Source organism: Ciconia boyciana, chromosome 2, assembly GCF_034638445.1.
Source record: "Ciconia boyciana chromosome 2, ASM3463844v1, whole genome shotgun sequence".
NCBI lineage: Eukaryota > Metazoa > Chordata > Aves > Ciconiiformes > Ciconiidae > Ciconia > Ciconia boyciana.
Genome location: NC_132935.1, coordinates 137,599,989 through 137,625,852, shown reverse-complemented (window position 1 = coordinate 137,625,852; position 25,864 = coordinate 137,599,989). Strand labels below are relative to the sequence as shown.

At 39.3% G+C, this 25,864-nt stretch overlaps 1 long non-coding RNA gene across 1 annotated transcript; it reads left to right on the top strand.

Moving 5' to 3' along the window:
• Nucleotides 1-865: 865 nt before the first annotated feature.
• LOC140647122 (uncharacterized) lies at nt 866-25,438 on the top strand. The gene is made up of 3 exons (XR_012040677.1): nt 866-987; nt 23,776-23,948; nt 25,283-25,438. It is a non-coding gene; the product is annotated as an uncharacterized lncRNA (long non-coding RNA).
• The last annotated feature ends 426 nt before the right edge of the window (nt 25,439-25,864 follow it).

The window sequence follows — 25,864 nt, the reverse complement described above, 5'->3', positions numbered from 1 at the left end:
ACATCCACACAACAGTCAGTCAGAGCAATGATGTATAATTGTTGGAAGTAAAGAGATATTTGAAAAGAATTATTCCCTTCCTGAATCAATTTAGCATGAGAATTCACTAATAAAAATCACTTCAATAAGACTGATTCTGACTAATAAAATGTACATAAGGATAGACTTATAACTGGTTACCAGGGAAGAATTAAAAAAAAAACCAAAACCAAAACAAACCCAATCCCCCCCAAAACCCCCCCCACCAAAGTATGAGGAACATGGGCCCAGATTTCACCTCTCTCTCTCAGAACTAGTTTCATTAAGAGCAGGCTGTATTCTGCTGACATACATGTTTGGTATCAAAAGCCATTAGGCAGATATTAAGATCTCACAATTTTTGACCAGTGGAAATGTTCCCAATACTGTTACAGTAGTCTGAGAACTTTATCATAGTATGGGAAATCATTGTAAAGTAAATAAGGTAAAGTAAGTGTGATACTTTTATACAGATAGTTTTCTATAGGACAGTCTCATATTTGTTCTTCCTACAGGAAGAAATTCTCATGTTTTCCCCATTATTCAACATCTGACTTGCCATTGTTAAATCTAGCTGAATTTGCAAAAGCACAGATTATCTAATGATGGGCTATTTTCCTCCCAAGTCAAAGGTAATCCAATGACAAGACATTGTGTTGCAGCAGAGGATTAAAAGGTTGTCCAGTTTTGAGAGGATTTTTAGTTACCGTTCAGAGCACCAAACCCATCTACTAATGCCACATGAAATGAGAAAGATTCATAACAAAGCAGAAATAAAATGGTACAAAAAGACTCTATTTTTCTCTCAGCAGTACCTAAAAACACCTCCATTTTTCTCCCCAGGACAGACCACAGGACAGTCAGGAAGAAAAAGTGAAATATTTTATTCACTCATGGGGCCAAACTTGCTTAATGCCTGCCAAGCCTTCACCAAGAAAGGAATTGCCAACAGCCTCTAGAGTTAGAATGGTAAGAGATACAATGTTCTTATTGCTTGAATGCTTTGTTATTGTTAAGGAGGTGGGAATGACCATTACCAAATAAATAATCAAAATCATAATTAAAAAAATCAAAACAAGCATTCCACAGTGTGTGACGAGCAAGATTAGAAGAGGAAGGCAAAGCAGTAATGGCATGCAAGCAGAACTGCATTGGCAAGAATCAGACCCCAGAACTGATGCTGACATGCAAACCCAAAAAGGTGGTGGTACACACCACTTGCTATCTGCTGTCTTTCTCCATCCCTCTGTTGAAGTAAATTGATTGTTCACAATTATGGAAGCAGAAGACACAATACAAAATTCTTTATCCCGTTGGTTAGGGCAAGTGCTGGGAATGTTATGTTATTTTACTTTTAGACAGTCCTATGAGCAAAGCCTCAGTACCCTAAATCTGGTTATGTTATGACAGCTGACCGTTATGTTACGACATGGGTGAATGATTTAAGTGCAGGCTGGACAAAATGTTGGGTATGTCTTAATTCTGTTGCTTTTCTTGATAAAACATGTGTGCATTGAAAAAACACTGTCTTTGCTGATATGCTAATGGATCATCATCATGTATTTCCTCCTGGACTGTACACATTGTCTGCATAAGGTATTCCAGTGATTTGGGACAGTAAAAAAATAATCTGGCTTTTGAAACAAATGCATTTTAATACCTACGTGTGTGTGTGTATATATATGTATATATACACACATGTATATATATGTATATCTATGTATGTATATGCATATAAAGGGGTTTTTTAACAATGTTTTAGAATGTTACATGTAGAAAAGCCTCCTACATAAAAATAGCAACTTCACTCTTTCTGTTACTGGGAGGTAAATATTCAACTAGGTAGCTTTTATTTTTTTTTTTTTCCAGTTGCCTCTCTGATTCACTGAGAGAGATTTTGACAACAAGAATTAGGACCAATTTCAGTCTTAACTGATTCACATCACTTCTGGATTTGGTCCCCAGTGTATAAAAATAGAAAATACAATAGGATTAGATTGCTGCATTTCCTTGTTTATTAGCCATTATTTCTCATTGTATTGTTCATTTCGTTTGTTTGTTTTGCTTTTTGCTTCCTGACAAGGCCATTGAAGACTGCCTACGGAGAAACCACTTACTCAAATTGCTCCTTGTGGAGGGAAGGCAGAGTTTTAGAAATGAAGCTTGTAGAGCTAAGTGGCAGATTCTACCTTCTTTTCTATGTGGAGAACCTGAATCGACTTTGTTGCCAGTTCTGTAAACAGCTGGGGATGAATTCGGTACCCCTGTGCAAATTTCAGGTTGTGAACAAATAGAAGATGATGGTTTTAACTGGGGATTTTTGGATTATTAATGTTATTTGGGCACAAAACTGGCTTATCCTAATACTCGATACAAATTATATCCCTTGTTCTGTTACAATCAGAAGATTTGAGTGAGCAGTGGAAAATGCAGGGAGGCAGCAGAGGAAGCAGCTGTGGTGCCTGAGAGAGGACCAACATGAGCTGCAGGAGAATGTTAATAATGCCATCCCCACCTTGCTGCCAAAGTGCTTGTCCAAGCACTGAGGCTAAAGCTAGACTCCTGCAAAATGACAGGCAAAAAAGCTTACTCTTATCCTGTTGAAAGACCATTATTTTCTCCTATTGATGCACTGTAAAAGCCTGAAACTTTAGGTTCCTAAGGTGTCTTGAGTGTCTAAACAAGTTAGGGAAGGTTTCCTGAGTTGCTCTCCTGAGTATGCAAATAGCATTTTAGGTTCCCAAGTGCTTGGTTAAGTGCCTGCCTTTGAGCTGTGATGAAATTAGACCAAGAGGTTACAGAAAGCTTTACTTTACAGTTGCTTGCTTGTCAGCAAAGAGGAGCCAGCAACTCAAAGGCAAAAATGTTCACCAATAATTGAAAGAGGATTACCACAAACTGCCATGTTTTTCTAAGTGCCGGGAAAAGGCTCTGTGTGTGGTCTTTTAATTATTATTGTTATGAAATCAAGTAGCAATCAGTGGAAGCATGCTTCCTGTTTCTCAGTACTGTCAAATCCAGCTTCAGAAACTTGACAACCCTATTCCCTTTTTTCCAGAAATAGCATTGGATTATCTCTGGATCCAAATTCAAGGCACTGAAACATTACCGGTGGAAATTTTATACCTGGAAAAACAGATAGCTGACTCCTGAAAGCTGAGGTATATTCAGCCCAGAGAAATGTTAGGAAAAACAAATTCTTGTCTCCCTATGTTAGAGGGCACCTTCTGCTAGGTTAATAACCAATATTTTACCAGACAACACAGTTATATAGCTAAGAACAGATATTGTACTTTACATTTGATCACAATTTTATATATAGAACATCTGGCTTAGTTACAGGATATGAATGATTTTTCTCAGTGTATCTTGACAACCTGAATTCTACACATTAGCAGATTTATATAAAAATCTTATTTCTGTCATCTATGCCTTGCTTACATACTCACCAATCTTTCTAGCTGGTGTCAGAAGGGCTACTGCCTCTTTGTGCTCCTCCTCTCCTTGTTATCAGGTATAGTTTGAATGAACCCCAAATAATTCAGGACATCTAGGTAACTATGTAGTAATAATTGCGTGAAGGGGCTTATTTTTATAATAAAGTAATCCTACATTCATCAAACAGTTACATAAAAACTAAAATGTAGGCTTTATTATTTATGGCTTAAGTAAAGATTTTATAAATTTGGCTCTCTCCATCACCTTTGTTAAATGTATTTTCCTGTTAACAGTTATGTGCTAAATTGTTATTTTTCCTGAGGAAGTTGTTTATTAGGAGAAGGACAATGTGTTATGTGATAACTCAAAGTTGAGAAGAGGAATGACTGCTCTTCTGTGATGGAGCTTGTGTAATGCAGGAACTTATGCACTGGGTGTCACTGATCAACAGTGGTCTTAACAATCAAAAACATAGGAATTTTTCTAGCTCTTCAGGATATTATTTGGATTTCTAGTCATTGCTATACTGAATCAGATGAGTTGTCTCTGCAGTTTAGAATAGTGTCTTGAACAGTTGCCAGTGAGGAAGAGGCAGTAGTAGAGCAAACAGGCAATAGTAGAGTAACATCATCAGCGATGGGGATTCTCCTTAACCTCCACTAGAGATTGTTTTGTGCCCTGCAGCATGTGAGTCGTTATGCCTCTAACAGATCACCCCTGACGGAAGTCAGCAGCTTTATGCCATTTTGTTTCAGATGAGAATCTGATATTTGGCAGAGGAATAGAGACTCTGTTTTCGGTCCATCTTATCCTTCCTGAGATTGCTTTAAATAAACATCCAATACTTTCTCTGAATCCTGCTAAGCGATTGGCTTCTACAATCTATCATGGAAATGAATATTAGAGGTTAATTATGTGCAATATGCAATTATGTTAGTGGCCAGACTTAAATGTAATATGCTTTGATATCACTGAATCCTTCTGTGTTGTTGTGTTCTATCAAAATGCAACCAGAAGCTTCTGACCTACCTTCTGTCTGCATCACACTACGTTTTATGTGCTGCTATCATAGCTCATCTTAATTGAGAGTATTCATACCTGTGTTTGTGATTAAATTAGCCGGCTGGGCTAATCCGTGTATATTCAACTATTGATGGAAAATAGAGATAATTCCTATTCCAGAGAGCTGGCTTTTTTCATTCTTAGCACATACAGAAGTGTTCTTAATTTCTGCTCATTGTTACACTCAAAATCTTGTTTACAGGCACAGAAGAAACATTCCCTGTATATAAACTCAAGAACTCATTCTTAATATAACTGAAAATTTAACAGTCTAATTCAAGAACCACTATTAGTCTAGTTCTAATTCTTACAGAAAAAGAAAGAAAAAATAATAACACAGTTAAAATTGTTATACACATACTTCCTAGTTCCTACTCCACCTGCTAGTGTTAGGCTCATGTCTCCACTGCTTCTGTGGGTGCTGAGCTTGATGGTTTCATGCTGGTGGCACTGGTGGGGTGTTACAGTGAACCGTCAGCATCTTGAGTCCTTTGCCATGAGAATATAATGTTTGTGTTGATGGTTTCTTCTTGCTCACTCTAGGATTGATTAGGAGTGATTTTTATACATTTGCTAACATGCTTTTATACTTTTGCTCTGTCTTTATTGATCCGCAGTTCTCCATTACACCTGAATTTACTATACATGGTGCTTTTCTGTATGTTAGATACTATTACTTTGTTACCCACTAAAACAAGTTCTGTACAGCTCCAGGTCTGCATTTCTTTAACTGACCATGGGTAAGCTGTTTGTAGTCGAGGGGTCTCCAGTGCCAGCCTGTGCCCTTTCTTCAAGCATCCTGTGCTTGTGGCCCTCTTCACTGCATCCTGTCTTCACTGCTCAAGGACTCCGCTGTCGTACCAGGCCTGTCTTTCTCTGCACTGCATCATCATGTTAGAATCATAAATACCTCATTCTGCATAGGATAACTGCTTGTTACTGCTTTCTATATAGCAGTATATAAAGTTGCACTATACAAAGATAAACAGAAGTAAAATAAATTAGCCATAAACACATGGTCAATAAGAGAAATTGCTGTCACAGCTAAACTAAGTAAAACAAAGCTGGAGGCAGGTCAAGAAAAGTTCAGACAGAGCAAGCCTGACAAGCCTCAGTCCTGAGGCCTTGTAATTCTGTACAAAGCTTATGGCCTGTTACTAGCAATGGCAATACTGTACTACATGGTTACCTGGTTACATCATCTTTTATTTATTTCTCTTTTTGTTGCATCTTGCCTGAGATAGCAAAGGGAGAACTGAACATTCATATAATTATATTATAAGGCATTGGGTCATTATTCTGGGCAGAGAGCTCTCAGTAATTCAGTTGCTGAGTAACAGCTCTTGAAAAGGCTACAGCTGAAGCTCATCACTAGCATAGTCTGCCTGTGATTACTCTGTATGTTATTATTACTTTTCTTTCAGCTACGCTACTATGGCCAGGACACCACTCTTTTTTTGATAGCACTTTATCACCCCCCACTCTGTGAGTCCCAAATGTCCTTACTGGAACCAGTAAGGGTACATGAGGCTAAAAAAAGTGCCAGAAATGGGTTCACAATGGTGGGAAAACCTGTGTTTTTCCAAGTGTTTCTCAGTGCAGCACAGATTAACACCACCCTCCTGACTGCATTCAGACAGTAAACTGTGCATAAGAACACAGTGACATCCATGTGATGTGCTTCTTCCTCTGATGAACGTGATGTCCCTTGGGGGCAAATGGACCAATCTTTCTGTTTGCAAATATTTCAGAAATCACAGAATCACAGAATCGTATAGGTTGGAAAAGACCTTTAAGATCATCGAGTCCAACAGTAAACTTAACACTACCAAGACCACCACTACACCATGTCCCTAAGCACCTCATCCAAACGTCTTTTAAATACTTCCAGGGATGGCTACTCAACCACTGCCCTGGGCAGCCTGTTCCAATGCTTGATAACCCTTTCAGAGAAGTAAAATTTCCTAATATCCAGTCTAAACCTCCCATGGCGCAACTTGAGGCCATTTCCTCTCATCCTATCACTTGTTACCTGGGAGAAGAGACCGACCCCCACCTCGCTACAACCTCCTTTCAGGTAGTTGTAGAGAGCAATAAGGTCTCCCCTCAGCCTCCTTTTCTCCAGGCTAAACAACCCCAGTTCCCTCAGCCGCTCCTCATAAGACTTATGCTCCAGACCCCAGCTTCGTTGCCCTTCTCTGGACACGCTCTAGCATCTCAATGTCCTTCTTGTAGTGAGGGGCCCAAAACTGAACACAGTCTTCGAGGTGCAGCCTCACCAGTGCCGAGTACAGGGGCACGATCACTTCCCTAATCCTGCTGGCCACGCTATTTTTGATACAAGCCAGGATACCATTGGCTTTCTTGGCCACCTGGGCACACTGCTGGCTCATATTCAGGTGGCTGTCAACCAACACTCCCAGGTCCTTCTCTGCTGGGCAGCTTTCCAGCCACTCTTCCCCAAGCCTGTAGCGTTGCATGGGGTTGCTGTGGCCCAAGTGCAGGACCTTGCACTTAGCCTTGTTAAACCTCATACAATTGACCTTGGCCCATCGATCCAGCCTATCCAGGTCCCTCTGCAGAGCCTTCCTCTCCTCAAGCAGATCAACACTCCTGCACAACTTGGTGTCATCTGCAAAGTTACTGAGGGTGCACTCGATCCCTTCGTCCAGATCATTGATAAAGATATTAAACAGGGCTGGCCCCAACACAGAGCCCTGGGGAACACCACTTGTGACCGGCCGCCAACTGGATTTAACTCCATTCACTACCACTCTTTGGGCCCGGCCATCCAGCCAGTTCTTTACCCAGTGAAGAGTACACCCGTCCAAGCCATGAGCAGCCAGTATCATCAGCTTGGTCATAAGAGGCATGACCATAATTTGATGTCAAATGCATGAAAGTAGGTAAAGGATGAAAAACTTTGGTGATTATAATTTAATCACTTTTAACAGAATCCAAATGCAGGTAATTCTAGCCAAAGATGAATCAGCTGAGCTTTCTGAGAATGGTGCTGCCCAGGCAGCTGCATCCAGTTCTGAAGGGGGAACTGATTTTTGCTGTCGCTTTACTTCAATCAACAGTGAGCACATCTATTTTGAACTTACTGAAAGGACTTATTTCCAACTTACTGTAGGCAAACCCTGACTACTTTAACCTAGTTGTATTAGGTACTGGTAAAAATATAGTCACAGCTGCCCAGAGCTGAGCTCTCGCTGCAAAGTGTGCCTGTGCTCTTCTCTTGCTACATTAATGCCATTGCTGGTGTCTGAGCCAGCTAGGGTAATGCTAACTTGTTTGGGCTATGACTGTGCTATAGGTACTGTGGAGTATTGTAGATGACAATGGGAAGGGATTTCAATCCCATTTGTTGCAACACAAAGATTATCAGCATTAATTTGGGCTCTGTAATTAAGAGATGTTTCTAAATGAGTAAAGACAGGGAAGAGTAAATTTAGGACTATTATCTGAATGAAGAAAAAACATATTTGAATCCAGAGAACACTTCCTACATAGCTAACACAGACCGAAATGAGGTTACGCTTTGATGCCTGTGGTGCATTAAGTTCCAGGTGCCTACCTTCTCCAACCTAGGTGAACATTTTTCTCCTCATCAAGACCTGAACTACAAGTAGTGTTTGTTTTTTTCCCAATGTGGCTTGATCTCTGGATGAACTAAATTCTATGAAAGGAAAAGTTTATACACTTTTTTGTCCCAGTGGACAGGACAAAGCATTATTTCAGTTCTAGTAAATCCGTCTCTTATATTTTCTTCATGTTTTGCATTGATTTCTGGATCACATGTTTGGCTTGATATTTATGGCCTGTAGGAGATCTGAAAGCAGTATTTATTCCCTGCAGTTCTAGAGGGGAGAAAAGATCTCTTTAGACAACTCCAGAGCTGTTACATAAATTTTTGAGTTGCTATACAGGATTCCAAATTACCTGTATTAACTCAGGAAATGGGCCTGTCTGCTTTGGAGTATAGCTGGATGAAGAGTCTGGATTAATGAGCAGCAGTTGCACAAAATGGAAACAAGATGTTATGGTAATAAAGAATAGGATGGGGAGTAGTAAGGAATACATTATAATGCTGCTATATCAATAAATCAACAATCTGATCTCAGCAATGATACTGTTATTCTTACTCAGTCTCAGAAAGGATATTGAAAGACTATGGAGAGGTCAGATAGAGGTGTCAAGAAGTGGTACAGGGAGAAACACTTTAACCTGAAGACAGTTCTAAAACCTAGTTGTGTTTACTTTAGAAAAGCTGCAAATGATAGTGAACTCAATAGTTGAATGGTTTAGTAATTCAGATTGTCTCTTTTATCTGTTCTTATGACACAAAGCAAAAGGAACTCTTGCATTGAGAGTTATGAGTCCTTGAATCGATGGATTTAGCAAAGTTCAAGGAGGCACTGAACAAGATATTGGAATAGGTAGTACTAACAAAAAGATATTACAAGGAATAAAAAACTTTGTAAATCAGGATTTGATCTCTATCCAGTAACTGAAGATTAAAACAAGTTTCTCTGGGAGGTGAAATTATCCCTACCCCCACTCCTCAGCATAGCAGCTGATCTCAGGCCAGATCCAGGACTCCTTGATCCTCTAGTATGGGAGTTTAAGAAATTCTTATGCTGACAGTGTGCACATACTTGCAATGTCTCAAAAGATCTTCCATTTAGTTAATACTAGGAACGTTCAATATATATTCTAATAATTTCTTCTCTCATCCCATGACTCCTTCTTCATCTGCTATATCTTTTATGAGATAGAGCAACATATTTGAAGAAATTATGCTTGTTTTCTCAGTTTGTAATACTACAGATTTTCAAAATTATTTCCAAGTCTGGATTTTTAAACAAGAATTTTTAAACTTCATTTTTTAAAACTTCAGTTGTATTATAATCATGTGGGTTTTTTGGTGATTTGCCTACAATATGTTCATATCTTTTTCCTAAGTGCTTACATTTTTAGGATCCAACAATATGTAGGAGTAATTTAAATTATTATGCCTCTTGCCTCCTTAAATCTGGTAGTTCTGTACTACAGCTTGTTACTTGAAGATGCTGCTTCTGCTACTAATTAGAAACTGCAAATCAAAGCCTAATTATTCATCTCAGCTATGAAAATTGTGCAATACCAAAGAGTAGGTGGATTAAACTGTTTAATACTTGACACAGCCTGTGGAATAAAAAATAGAACAGTGAAATCATGTTCAAGGAATTGTGAAAATAAGGTTCAGAAAGTACAAGCTGGAAATCTTTGTTATGCTATTTAGGCAATGCTGTTCTGGTTTTTTATGCTACCTTTTCCACAGACTCCTTTTTAGACGTACAGATTTCCACAGTTGGCTATATCATCTAAGAGCCACATATAACCTTTTTTTTGCTACAGCTACCAGCCCTGTTAGCGTATACCTTGCTGCAGTTTTACCAGTGTAGTTTCATATTGGTTAAAAGGGATTCGAGTTAGTCCGTCCATGAGGCTGCACTCAGTGCAATCTTGGCATGCGTTGATTTAACCTGAGAGGAAAATGACTTAAAAAATGTCTATGAAGTGTGAATTGAATTATAGAAGACAAACTTATCACATCTCTTGTCTTGTGGAGTTGAAATCACACCTTTAATTAAACTAGAGCAGGTTTGACTAGAGAGAAAACCTTTAACTTCAGATGTAGATGTACCATCATGCAATCTGTCACAGAGAGCTAATGTGTTGAACTCAGTGGCTCCAAGCAGAATTTGTAGACATTTCACTATCAGCTTATGAAAACATGACATATAGGCATTAAGATTTTCTTTGAGGCTGCATGACTAAACTGTGTTTTGGTCAAACGTTTATACAGAGATGATTTCCCAGGTAATAGGGAATAATCAGGAAAAAAATGGCTCCTGATACAGAATCCTCTTTCTGAATTTCTCTGATTATTCACTTTCCTTTTCGAGGTTAGCTTAAGTTTGAAGAAATTGCTGAAGTTGTTTCCACCTTTCATTTTTCTAGCCTACTCTAAAGCATGCAATCTGCAGGATTTAGAACTGCTAAAAGTAGTTGAATGGTACACAGCCTTTCCACAAATATGCAAAATTCTGAATGGTTTTACTTGCTTCATGAACTTTTTTGCTAGTGGATCCCATGAAGTAGCAAATTTTAGCTATTCCAAAATGTGGAAAGCAAATTTTAAATTTATATTGCTCATTCTGCATGCCAGCAATATGATTCCAAGATTCTCAGCTTTGGCACATCAATTTATCATGTTATCACTGAATCCAACACAGACAGCTCCAATTACAAATATGACATTCTCCAACTCCTTATAAAATGCTTTCCAACTGATAAATAATCCTATAAAAACAACAAAGAAATTGTTATGTCTTTGTGAATCAAAGGGAAAAGTTAAAACTTTAAAAAAAATATTAATTATGATGTATTAATGAAAAAATTTTGACCATTCCTGGGTTGAACTGTGCATTTCTCCTTCCCCTGTCATCCAAAATAATGTATGAACTGATGGTAAGGAGACTTTTCTAAATGGGAAGCATAAATTTAAGCTGTGAGAAAGAAATTTGTGCAAGTCTCATTTTTAGGTTGGATTCTCTAGCTCCTTGGAAATCGTATAAAATTATACAATATTGTACTGTATAAACTATACATTTTTTTCTTTGGCAAATTTTAAGTAGTTCCATGCTCAATGTAAGGACTGTGCGTGACTCTCCTGTTTTGTATCCACCTGAAAGCCTCTCAAGAGCTCAAGAGCCCAGTTTTGACTTTCAGGCCAGGAACAAGTCAGCAACTGTATTGCCCAACTTTTATGCTATTAGAATGAATCCAGAAATATTTGGTCTCTCTCTAGGAGATCACAAATAATTCTTAGTTGATTTGTGTAAATGTCCTATCCTTTTATTTGCTTAAAGCATATACAGGAAGCAATACATGGTTTTCAAAACAGTCATCCACTTGAGTTGAATGGAATTCAACTAAAAGGTGCATATAACTAGTGTAATCACTGACAAGCAGTTCACCAAATCTAAAAAATTATTTTGTTGCCCTGAGAAACAATAGCTGTTATTATCACTCTGTCTCTGTGACATGGAACGCTAACAAAGCTTACACTGTGAGAGACATTTATCAAGTCATTGCTAAATTTCAGCGTCTCTGTTGACAGATGGGGACCCTGCAATTATGGCAGGGAACACCAGGTAAAGCAAAACAATCTAATCATGCCACAAAAAATGTAGTTCTTTCCCATGTTAAGGCAATCTGTCTTTTCCAGTGCACAGTTAAAGACAAATCCTGTTTTCATTTTGGACCTTTTTTGTTTCTAATAACACTGTTGAAAGCTATGCATGTTGAAAGGATGCATAGACTAAGCAGTCAGACTGCAAATAAAAAGGATATATGTAGACACAATACAATAGAAAGGAAGATAGTAACATCTGATCTCTGGTTTCTACTACTGTAACTGGCAAAATATGTGGCTATTCTTCAGGCTTTCTATTAGTTAATTGTGCAGTGAAACTGTTATTTTAATGGGAAAAAAATCCATTAAAAAGTACAAATTTTCTTTTGTTCCTACTGCTGGTAAAACAACCTTTCCATGCCTTCACAGCTGACTTGCTCACTTTGAACAATGTTTTTTTCACCCCTAGTTTGAATGTGATCCAAAGAAACGTCTGTGCCTAGTGCTAATTAACTAACTTTCCATTGATAGGGACTTTACACTTGAACTAAATAATATTTGATGGCTTGATAGCCTTTTGCCTTCTGCTTTGATAACATCTAGTGAATATTTTCATGGGTATTTATTTTTGTTCTCAGACCACTACTAAAAGTAACAAAGAGAGAGCGAACTTTGGTTTAGCACCAAATCTTTTACTCTCTGCTCCCCTCCCTTCTCGCACTAAAACAGTGCTTCTACTTGATGCATGGAGAGATAAAAATTGCTGCCAATAACTCTGAACATTAAGTAAAACAGTGTATCTTGACTATAGAGAGACTATTTTTACACCAGTGTTGGCTTTTCCTAAATTGTTTTTCAAATATGTAATTCTGAATTGCGCTTTGAATACCCTTTCTATTTCTGCTTCTCAATTAAGAGAGTAAAGTCTTGTCTTTCTTTAATAGTAACTGAGGTTGGTGGAGTTCCAAATTCATCTTTGGTGAGTTCCTTTAGTCAAAGTTTCAGTCCTTTTCTTCTGAGCTTATTGCTTCCAGTGAGACTGTGTGTCTGGCTCTTCTGCCACTTTGTCTTTTTTCCAAATTCATTACTCTATCTGTGCCAGTCACAGAAAATACCATTTGAATCTTTCCTCCTGCTGCTATCAAAAAAGCATCCTGACACCACTTGAAAACACAGTAATATTATTAGGCCTTTTGCGCAACAAGTGAGTTCAGGGGCAACCACAGTTTGGGGCTTACCTTTCCCTTTCTGATCCTCATTCAGTCCTGTCTCCCTAGGCTGAGTCCTTCATTCATGTTTGTGCTAGAAGCATTGAACAAACGCTCCTGTTGTTCACCACTCTGCCAAAGGGCACAGAATCCCCTTGCCCAACACAAACTCCTCTGCATGGGCACCTACCTATCGCTGCAGTTCCCCTGTACCTTTCAGTTCTGAGCAGAGGCTGAACAGACTGATGTGGACAGGGACACAAAGTGTCACAGATATACAACAGCATTGATGCTTAGTAAGGCTGGTATCTTTCAGTACTGTGCACACCTGGAAACACATTTTCTCTCTTTGACGTCAGTGTCTCCTGTTCAGTGTAAAATCCTGACATATATTTCTGTCACTAATTTGTGAATGTCCAGACATCAGCTTAGAGAAAGCTCATCCGTATTCCAAAGTCTGTTCCTGCCTTCTCTAGTTACTGCGGACAATATCAGCCATCTGTCACTTAGACCTAAAACCTGCAGATCATGTTTGGCTCAGACCACTACTAGCTTGTATCTTAAATCCTCCTGATCCAATTTGTATAATCTCTCTAGGATGTGATTTATTTCTTCTCAAAGTGAAATATTTCTTGATTTCTTTTCTATTATACCCTCTTGACATCCATCTAGTATGTGTTCTACTACCTGAGACCTCTGAGACATTCAGTTCATCTTCAGGCCACACATAGCAACAAACTGTAGCATCCTCCTTAGGAAGAGCACCAATCATTTGTTTCTGAACTATAACAGAAGAAAAATGTATCCTTTTGTACTCCGATTGGGTGGTCAGAAAAGCTCACCAGTTCTGAATTCAGATATGCACCCAAGTCCCCCACTGTCCTGAAGAGATTCACAGCTAGATCCCTCATGTTTCAGGAGCACCTTACTCATGAGGATGTTGGCTACGCAGGTGATCTCTAGTCCTTCACAGCAAAAGTACAACAACAGTACAGAATAGAAAGCCAGCCCTATGGGCTGGAGAAGGATGACAAAATAGAGCTAGATCAGTGAATTCAATTAAGAAGTATTGTTAGCTTATTGATATTAAACTGCAGAACTAATTTCTGGAACAGGGCCAAAACCTAGGACTCTCCCACCTTATTAAGTACGCTAACCACCAAGCTGTGGAGTCACGATCCTTTATGGGTGAGTGAAAGTGGGAACTGAATATTGGAGAAATACAGAAGCATCACCAAGGCATGCTGGCATGTCATTAAGAGGCCAAAGCTCAGCTGGATTTGGTAACAAGTAATTGGCACATTGGCAGGTACATTGGCAGCAACAGTGAGACTGAAGAAAATGTGGGTTTGAGCTGTGTCATCAGGCTGAAGACTTTATGATGAAAAGTGTGAAAAAATCTGAGGTACTCAGCACCATCTTTGCTTCAGTCTTCACTGTCAAGGTCTGCTGTTTCAGGGAGAGAAGAGCTACATGTGGTAGAGGAGGATCAAATTATGGACCACTTAAGTAAGCTGGACATACACAGGTCTGGGACTAGGTCGAGTACCTGCAAGTGTGCTGAAAGAAACAGCCAACATTGCAAGGCCACACTTCCTATTGCCTTTGAAATCTTGTGACAATTGTGGGGGTCCCCATTGGCTGAGGAAAGGAAATGTTATGCCCATCTAAAAGGCAAGAAGGGGGATCTGGAGATCTGCAGCCTGGTCAGCATCGCTTCTGTACCTAGGAAAATTATGGAACAAATCCTTCTAGAAGTCTTTTCCATGGTGAGGGAAGGGCAAGGAAGAGGAACAGTTAGCACAGATTTATCAAAGGCAGATTGTGCCTGACCAGCTTCAGTTCCTTCTACGATCAAATGACTAACTCAGTGGGTATGGAGAGTGCAGTAGATACCATTTAACTTGACTTTAGCAAGACTTTTGTCATAGTTTCCCATGGTATCCTCTTAGCCAAATTGAGAGATATGGACTGGTTTGGTAAAGTATTAGGTGGGTGGAGAACTGGCTAGACCAACAGGCATAGTGATCAAAGTCCATTCCAAGCAATTTTAAATGGCATATCTCAGTGGTTAATAACGGTGCCAATTGTGCTGAAGATAGACTGAGGGAAATGCATTTGTTTAGCCTGTAAAGGGAAGATCTAATTGCAGTCTTCCAGTACCTAATGGAGAGTTATAGACAAGATAAAGCTAGACTCTTCCCAGAAGTGCACGATGAAAGAACAAGAAACAACAGTACAAAACTGGACTTAAAGAAAGAAAATTGTGCTCACTGTGGATGACCAAGAAGTGTAACAGGCTGTGGAATCTCCAACCTTGGACAATTTCAAAACTTGTCTGGACAAAGCCCTGAGTGGCTGTGAAGTTAGATCAGGTTGCTCTGAAATTAGATCAGGTTACTTTGAACAGGAGGTTGCACTAGACTATCTACTCCAGAGGTCCTTTACAGCTTAAAATTTTGTATGATTCTAGGCTTTTTCTGCATGTAGAATCCTGCATTCTTTTCTGCACAGTATCAAAGCTTCAACAGACGGGGTGCAAGGTGGCTTCATTCACCCTCCTGTGAAATGGAAGAGGTGGGTTTCTAACTTTTCATTCCTCCCAAGACATGGGGCTTTCAAGAAGGAGGGTTCTAGCTATTATCTCCGATAGAAAAGCTATGTACAAAGAAAAACATGAGCCTTTCTTTAAAGGAACCTTTTGAATAGATCCCTTTATTTCATAAGAGAATTCTAAGCTGTGGATCCCGGGCAGATAAGGGTGCTCATGTTCCTGTGTTTCACATTTCCTATATGGTAGTTTTTGGCAGCTTGCTTTCTGCTTAGCCAGAACATTTCTCTGGGTTTCTGCTGTGAGCCAATGGCTCTCCTTGGCAGTGGATTCAGCCTAAAGCTCAGACATCAAGCTCTGTGTTATGGAAGAAATAATTATTGGCTCTAGGTTCAAGCCATTATGCAGTGTAACACTCTGCATAGTAGTAAGAGGGCCAAAAGTGCACAGCAGAACATTCCTCTGAAGTTTGTCTTGCAGGTAGTCTGTGTCTTTGTTTTTAATCTCTTTTGCTGGCATGGTTTATGGCTAGTTTCATATTTTAGAATTCATGAACCAGAGTCCTACTCATATGCAAACCTTCTGCAAATGACTTGATATAATTAAAGTATACTGTTTGTTAGTTTTGCTTGATTTAGATCCAAATGGAGACTGATCATATTCTTCCTGTGTCGGTGAGTGGATTAGCTGTTTGATCTACTAATTAAAGGACAGTGGTTTCTGAAGACACTTTGTTAAGTCTGCATTTGATAAACTATTTATTTGACTTGAGTCTATTCCAAGCTGTCTTAGTTTGTGGCTTAGGCTTTAGTATTACAAGCAAAATATGTCTGTTACCTACCTCAACCATGAATACATTATATAAGTGTGAAATGAACTTTTCCCCTTCAGTTTGCTGATGTGAGAGGGTAGGATAGGAAATTCTCACAGCTGGCAAACAAAGAATTACTGTAGTTGTAAAGTGGTTGGAAACACAAATGTTGATTATTTCAATGAAAGAATTTAATTAGGGTTCCTAAAGAACAGGATATTACTGACATCACTGATTGGCAAAATGAGCAAAGTAATACAGCACTTACCATTGCAATAGCTCTCTCTTAATGATGCCATTATTAGAATTTGGCTGGCATCCTGAAATGTGTACAATAGCTTGGCAATAGAATAACGATTTGGAAATTGCAGATGTAAGGCAATGATGTGAAAGCCAAAGGTTTACTGAAAAGAAGTCCAGATCAAGCATTTTTAGTGCCTCTCAAATTCATGGATCTGTAATGGTCTGACTCTTCCTCAAAAATACTGCAATATATAGGATTATTAAAAAAAAAAAAAAAAAAGTCGTCACTGGGTTTTCTTAGTCTCTCTTTCCCACAGGCAAGCGTTCATTCCTTTCTAGCTTTACCTCCTCCTATATTAGAAATATTCTTCTATCTTATGCTATCTCTATAAACAAGATTTAACAGGTTCTCTGAGAAGTTTCAGTATTAGGTCCTGCACTAATGCTCCATTAAGTGAAAGAAACAAGGGATAGGGTCTTCCCCAGGCTCCTGTTATGTTATAGGTCACCTTATGGATACTCAGTTTTCAAATATGGTGTATTCACTGACCTAGAGCAGTTTCTGGATTGTTCTAAATTGCAACGCTCTTGCAATATCCCTAGTAAAGCCACATCAGGGGAGCCTCCTTTCTTGCTCTAATACACTCCATTCTTCTCTGGCACACCTGGGAGACAGACTAGTAGTGGAGAGACGTAGGTGATATAGCCATAAAACCTGGCACTATTTGTACCTCTGACAAATAATCTTAAGTTGCTGCCCATAGTCAGATTGCATCCTTTCTGTAGCATTTAAGCAGTTTAAAAGTGCAGTAGGATCTGGCTAATATAATGTGAACTAAATAGTGCTAATTTAAAGTAAGTGTTGATCAGGAATTTATAGAGTAAATGTTTTCACACTGAAAAAGTAATGCCAGTTTGTTAGAGTTGTGTGAGTTGGTGGGTTTCTTGCCCAGGAAGGGTTGATTTCTTCTTAAGAAAAAATTTAGAAATTGTAAAAACAACTTAATTTATCATAATATGTTAAAGAATAGGTAAAAATCGAAACGAAACTTTAAAAAATAACTCTGGTTGGTTGGACGAAGTCTTTTGTTTGTTAATTGATTTATTGAACTTTTAAACTCTGTCTGAATTTGGATAGCCAAATGCAATCCTAAGCACTTTTATTTTCAATTCTTTTAAAAATACTTATGGAGAGGATACAGAGGATCGAATGAAGGAGAGAGATATTTAGATGAATGGCATGGAATGTAAGAATGAAGAGGGGATATCTAATCTATAGTTGGAACTTATAAATTCTCTCCTTTCCTCATACTCCCTTTCTTTCTCCTCCCCAGTAGAGATGTGGGTTGGTATGTTGGTATTTGAAACAACTGCCTTTAACAGAACCATTTATAGGAGAGATTGAATTTGGGATGCTGTTTCAAGAAAAAAATACTTGAAATGGAATTACATTTGATATTCATATGCAGCTAATATTAGTCCTGGTAACTAGGAAAGGAGAAATGTTTTGAAAAACTTCTTGTGGTATGAATATCCCAAAATGCTTTGGATTGCACTTTACATTGAATAGATCCCAATGATTCTTCAAATTTAATTTCCATCTAATAATAAATTGCAGTGAATTCTCCCCCACACCTCATCGCTGAACGTACAGTAATAGCAGATAACAAACCTCTTTGGTTCTATGTGCAGCTACTTTCAGCTCCAAATTCCTTCACATGTTTTCAGTTGCTGAGATTATCTCGACTCTGATTACATTCTGACTTTACTCTGTGTGAGCCTGCAGCCTCTGTTTTAGAAGTGGAGCAGAGATGTTCCATTCATTCATTTGTCTTCAGGTAGCATTTCCCTGTTTGTGGCAGGTCAGCAAGGCCCTGCTTTTGCTCCCCTCCACCCTGCCTTGTGTCTGAAATGAGTCACCTTCCAGGTGATTCTGACTAACCTCTTCCCAATATTATGGTGTACCTATAAATCACCAGCAAATCAGTGAAATATTAGAAGCTGGCTTTCTGACTATTTATAAACCATTTGTATAACAATTACCTATCTGTTAGTTAGCACTGTACAGTCACAGCAAAATATGTTTAATAATGTCATTCCAAAGCTTTATGTAAATAAAGTTATTTTTGCTCTCAAAAAGAGGTACACAGTTCTTGCTGAGAGGGAGAGATATATATAAGAGAATTTGGGCCAAAGTCTGTTTAACCTCTGAATGTATCTGAAATAATGACTAGAAGTCTTATTGACTTTATTTCTTTTTCCAGTGTAAGAAGTGGGTAGGATTTGTACATTCCCTTAGATCTGAGAGCAGCTGAATATGTTATTTCCCAGGGGAAATGCAGAAGTCTGTAGGACTGTCAGCAGCCAGATTGCTTGCTACACTGCATTGGCACTGGCTATGCTGGTATTTGTATCCCCTCAGGTGGGGCGTACTTAGATTTCTCTTTGTCTGGCAGCTGATTGAGAGGTCTAATCAATAGTACTAATGTCACCTCTCAAGTGAATGTAATCTTGGAAGCTATTATGGCAAGAAACACTTTCAGAAAACTTAAAAGGCTTGTTTAGCTGTTTGGTGACAGTACAGTGCTTTGCCATGAACAAGGCCAGACAGCTTTAGGAGGACAAGCCCTAAGGGTTTTACTAAGATACAGCTGAGTTATTATATGCTTTATAGTAGCAACATCTGGAAATGCAAAAAGAAAGTGGAAACATGTCTTGAGTCTAATGAAATAAATAAAGTCTGTAGTAATGTTTTGGATTTTTTTTTTCCTTAAGAAAAAGGTATGGCCTTGAATCACAACTTATCTATTGTTTTAATTTTGTAACCAGCAAAATACCTTGAGCGATCAGTATAATTAATAGTTAAATGCTTGCTTATAACAAAAGCCCTTGCCACATCAAGGCTGATTTTTTGTGACTTCAGTTATTGCTGCTTGTACTCTGAACTGTAACTATGTTTTCAGTATTGTTATCTAGGAAAACCTTGGTAGTGTCCACCTACTTCACAGACATACAAAAGCTGTGCAGCTGCACTACTGAAGACAATCATCGTCAGTCCTCTAAACTTTAATGATCATTTCAAATACCTTTGTTGTCTCCTCAGGGCAAATTTTCTTAATCATTTACGACACTACAGTAGCCAACAGGCCAACAACTCAGTGCTGCCATTATGAGCATCTCTTCCTGCCATCTATAAATTCTGATCAGGTCTTCAGGTGATTAATTCTTAACTCTTCTTGTCTGGGTTCTGAGGTCCAAATCTATTTCTAAATGGTTCTCTACTGAAGAGATATGTACTGCAGCTCTTGTGTTATTTGTGTGAATGATTGTTGTAAGGTATAGTGAGAAATTTTTCCAAATGAATAAAGCTCTTTATGTTATATCTGTAGCAAAATGGTTTATGTGGAGGATGAGCGATTGTTCTTAAGACGTAGCAAAGCTTAAAATAAATAAGTCTTTATGATACTTTCTTTGCTCAGAGTCATATCTCAATGACTGAATGGGGAAAAAAATATGATGTGACTATCATTTGATGTATGGAAGAACTACTGATTTAAAGCAGAGTCTCTGAAGAAATCTTGTTATACAGCAAGTTTATGGCTTAGATTTTTGTTCAATGAGATTTTAAAACTTGAATGAATGTGCAGTAGTACATTCACTTGAAGGAATGTAATTATAAGAGACCATACTTTAAAAGGGCATAATAACCTTAGAACAGCTTTTGTTTTCTAGAAGTTCTACATCCTGGGCTGTACCTGGAGACAGACATACCATTTTTAATAGTGATGATGTTAGATGATGTTGACTTAGAGTGCAACCACAGCAGGAGCAACAGCTGTTACGATTTATAAATGTTATTTTCTCTTTTGGATTGCAAACTAAGAAAACCAGAAAATAGAGCTATTTCTGTGAGCTGTCATTCCACACCTGAGGCTCAGTTGTCCCAAGGCTTCCCATGAAGTTTCCAACCTCTGCTTGGCTGGAAATTATTTATGTGTGAGGTGAATTGATCCCACCAATGGAGAAAAGGGCAAAGAGTTTAATCATAGTTTAATGCATACAGCTTTCCAGTTATTCTCTCCTTGGTTCAAATTTTCCACTGCTGTCAGCCAGCTGATATCCGCTATGGAACATAGATCACTATCTTCCTTCTTCCTCGTGGGACTCCCTGTATGATCAGCCCATGGAGCTCTACCTCTGCAAGTTTGTAACCTCACCTTTCATTTAATTTCATGCAGAGGTTCAGTTAGAAACCAGATTGTCCCATCATTTAATATAGTGCATCTTTGGATTTACACTATGCAGTGTACAGTAAGCACTATGGCAGCTGAGTAGTTTTGAAGTAAATAAGATTGACTTAGGTAACTCTACTTGGCCATATATATGTACAAGCTTAGGTACATGGTGGAAGATTAGGAAGTGTCTCCTGAGTGAGGTAGGAGGGGAGGAGAGGAAGGAAAGAGATACTAGCTCAAGCAAAGCTTTCCAGGGACTCATTTTTGGGGTGCAGTGAGGGTCAGTGGTTTGCTGCGGACAAGGGGCCATAGGGGCTGCTGGGGGCAGCAGGGCAGGGCCTTGCAGCCAGTGTGCATCCCACCGGCAGGCTGGGGGCAGCTGAGGGCAGTCCCAGCCCCGGCCATCTGGTACCTCTCCAGGGACAGGGAAGGGCCCAGGCTGGGCTGGGGTGTTGTCCCACAGGCCTGGTGAGGGGAACCAGGGTCAGACACAGGGTGAGGATGGGCAGGAGGAAGGGACCCGGGACAAGGCTGGGCTGAGGCCAGGCCAGGCCAGGCCCCCTGCCTGGAAGCTGGGGCTGGGGTCTGGCTCAGTGGGGCTCACAGCAGGCCCAGGCCCAGCTGCAACTTAGCGCCCAAGGCAGGGTCCCAGTGGGGCCTCAGCTGAGAGCAGCTCCCTTGGGCCGGGGATCAGCTCTGTCTGTGGCCTCCCAGCCACGTGTCCGGGAGCCGCTCCCCAGGGTCCCAGCAGGATGGGGCACCCTTGGCTGTGCCAGCTCTGAGCTGCCCCTGCGCTGCAGGCAAGCCCCAGGGTGAGAGCTGCCCACCGGACATCTCCCTGGTCCATTCCTCTTCTACACTGCGCCTATGAAAGCTCTTGAAGCCAAAGATCGAAAATTACTTGTAAAGTGTATACTTTTAAGAATGCAGGATGTTTTGTACAATTTTCGCAGTAATTGAGTCAGGTTGTATCACTGATGGTTCTGTCTGCTGAGAAGAGATAACATGGTGGTGGCACTGAGGCCCGGTTCTGGAGGGGCCTGGATAATCAGAAGTTATCAAATACAAATAACAGATCAGAACCTTTTTGTTTGTAAGGAACATGATGTATCTAACTTTTATTACTATGGAATAAATTCTTCTAACCACTGCTGTATAGAGTTTGGGCATTATCTAATATAAAGCAGACAACGCTAAGACAGTAATTGATCAGACATACCCCTTGTTATTTTCTTGGTAATGGGAAATTATATTCCGTATTATTAACAACTTGATTTTTCTTTTACCTTAATGTAGATAATAAATCTAGAATTACCTTTTAAGAATGTCTTTAAAATTTTATTTTCTCTAGTAAGAGTATCTGAGAAAGATTCCAGATGTGAAGACTTGAACCCAGGTTACAATTTGAATTTTTTTTTAATATTTCAACTTTGCCTGTCTCAATCCAATGTACATTTTATAAATTAGCTTAAAAACTCTGAGATTATGCTATATACTCTTTGCCATGGAAATTAATTTGTAGAACTAGGAGAAGATTGAACGCATTCTGTCAGGACCTAATTAATATCTTTATTTACATCAGCAGTATGCAGCTTTTTCTTCCTGAGGGCCAATTATGTAATTTCAAAAAGGTCAAGGGGCCACAAATCAATATTCAAACTGTTTTTCCAGGCTCAGTTAGATTGACTGAGTTTTTGATCATTTTCTCCCTCAGGCTGCCTTAGTTCAGATGGAAGTGCAAAGTGCCTGTCACTATTAAGAGCAGCCCCCTCGCAGGACCACAGTCCCCAGGGGACCAGTGGAAGCTGCTGAGGTCCTGCAGACAGAAAGAGAGCAGCGGCTCTGCCTACTTCTGCAGCTTCAGCAAACTCCCCATTTAATGAAACATCTGATAGAAAGCTTTAAACAAGTTGAAGGAGGAAGAGGGAAATATAGATATTTGGTTTAAGTTGAACCTGGAGAAGAGGGAAGAAAGGTGTTTACTTAAGTTTCTGTTTTATTGTTCGTGTTCTTTTTTATCCCAGTACCTGAATCAGTAGTCAGAAGTTGGTGTTAATTGTCAATGAATTAAATTAAGTAAAAAATCCCCTAGTTAAGACTATTTTGCCCATGACCGGTGTTCAGACTAAAAGCATATACCAGCTGTCCTATAGTCTGGAAGGTTTACCTAAATCCGATTCAATAATCAAATGGGATTTGTAGCCTCTTGCTGATCATAATTGTGTACCAGAAGCAAAAAATCAGGAGGTAGAATATTTTGCAGATGTGCAAATAATGGTTTTGTTTGAGATATCAATCCGAAGCACAATAATGCCATGCTGATTTTATGCTTTTAATGAAGGAAATATAATGTAGAGTTTCATGAAGGAAATAGAATATAGAGCAACTTAAAAATTAGAAACGGATACAGCTGTAATTTGTAACATATGCAAATTGTCTTTCCCTGAAACCATCTGGTCAGCATTAATCCAGACAACAACAAAAACTGTAGTAGGTCAATATCAAGCAAAATAGCCATGCCCATGCAGAAATGTAAGGGGCATAGAGTAAAATCACCTCTACACAGTGTATAAGCCTATCTTTATTGGTAAGCATGTATTATCTTTGGTCTCCCATGAGAAACTTTATAGCAGATGAAATCAATGGTGATGTGCATGGGTTTGCATGCATCCTTACCTACCATCCTGATCTATAATGGAATATTCCAGTAAACTAATTTTTTTTCTCCTAATTCTTGATAAGGAAATCGGAAGATATTAAACCATCTTGAAAAACATTGGTTTGCCTTCATGTACGATGATCTGGGACAAAGACCATTCTTTGGGGAGGACAAACTGTAAAAAGTATTTATCTTTTTTAAGTAGTTCTAGCAAAGTGCAGTTAATGGGTTAATGCTATGAATATCAGCCTTGACAAACAAAATTATAACCTTTTCTAATGAATACAGTTTCTGGCTCCCTGGAAAATGATGCTACAGAGATGTAATTTTTAACTTTTCTATCTGTCTTTCGTCTTTTCCTTAGGAATATGACAGCACTTTATGCATGTAAAAGACCCAGAGTTCATGCTTTACTGAGCAGAAACCAGCAATCTCTTCTTGCCTCTACCTCTCCTTCTACTTTTGATGTGTTTTTTCCGTGCTGTGGAAACTCGTGCAGAATTGTTATGCCAGTTGGACAGAATTTTATAGCCAAAAGTAAGTATTTAATTTAATATCCATCATAATCCATTAAGTCTAGACTCCTGGATGTTATCTGTCTTTGTGTACCCATTGGATATGTAGGGCTGGAATTCAGAGTATCACCAATTATGCCTATATGCAAAATATATTTAAGGGACTTATCCATGTTTTGCTTCATGGGATTGGAGTAAAGCTATTGATTTAATCACATACCACCTTATTTGAAAATAAACGCTAACCAGTGGTAAATGTGTGCAAGAGACCACTGAAGTTACAGTACTTAACACAACCAAGACCTCTGAATGAAATTATCAGAAATACAAAAGAAACTTATTTGTGTGCGATTGCAAATATAATTCCATATTAAAAGATGCATAGCTATTGAGAAGAAGCCCCTTTTGTTCATGGTTCATAAAGTCCTTTACATAAAAAAGGAAAAGTCTACAAGCCTGGCTCTCAGACAGCTAATCCCAAGAGTAGCCTGAATTTTGACATGCACCCCAAGCTCATGTCCTAAGATCCTCCGGATCTTGTAAAAGACATGAAGTCAGTATGAATTCCAGATACCTACAAATACCATGTAAACATGGGACAAGCAATGTTGAATCCTTCTTAGGAGGGAATACAGGACATTTTGTCTGTCTGATGTCAAAGATTTTGTTGCCTGATGGGTGCCTCCTAATGGCTGAAGATCAGACAAGATAAATTGAGACAGCTAGGCAAGACAAAGGATACATTTACAACCAGTAAATTTACTTTTGATGCTCTAAAGTGCACAATGCATCTAAAAATTTTCCTCCTATGAGTGCAGATGTCTCAGCCAAGCCTGTATCTAAAGGTGCCCCACGTATACAGGGCCTGTATATTTCGCCGAGAGCCTATCCTTAGGACTGCTTGTAAAACACAGAATAGATATAACGACTATTCTCAGACTTCTTTTGAGTAAAGTAGAATGATCACATTTTTACACAATAAACTTAAATTTCAGTACAAAGGCCATTTACACAACCAGGTGATCCACTCAATTGATAGTGCCATTTCTCTGAAACAAAGGCCAACTTGCAGTGCCCTTTGTGTTGAGCTCAGTTCAGCTTTCTTTACAATGGCTGTGATCACTCCCTATATTCATGAGCACATCTCCTGTGCCCACCTCCTCTTAGCCTTCTTCTAAGGAGGGCTTGTATTGGCTGTTGATATTCTACTCCCTGGCTCAAGCCAGCATTAGTGATTACTGGTGTTGCACAGTGAGATTTATACATTAGTCACATGAATGACCAGCCCTCTTGCCTGTGTGCAGTGAGAGTGAGAACATATACCAATAGGAGATACTGGTGGGTCTACCTCCACAGGTTCAACCCTGCTGTTTGGCTCTATGGACTCCACACCGTCGTCATTCACGCAGGCACTGCCAATGACTCATCAAAGATGATGTCCCAGATGTCCCTCTTCTTCCCCTGCCAAGCTTGCCAAATACCTCTTTGGCATGCCACCCAAAGGACAGAAGCCACTTGCCTCTTCTTGTCTGGATCATGCTTGCTCCAGGTCTCCTTAGTGCTACAGGGAGGAGGAGGTCAGTCCTGAAGAGGAGGTCAGAGCTTGTCAGCCCTGTGGCGCCAAGGAGACTTGGTGGCTGCCTGTCCTGACCTAGAGTCTGTGGTCTCTCTAACACGCCTGAGAAGGCAGGAGGGCTTAATGTTTTAATGTCAGATTTACTTACTTGAAAATATTTGATGTTATGTGGGATTCCCAAAACTGGTCTCTCTATACTCCACCATCAGGAAGAGGGATGTTTTGTCCTCATTAGAGAGGTCCCAAACAATGGATTGAATAAAAAATAGTCTGGGAAGCTTTAGATATAGCCTGCATAGTGAGGCATTCTTAGCATTTATTTCCTAATAGTTTGCATTCTCCTGCTTAATTTGTAAGAATGG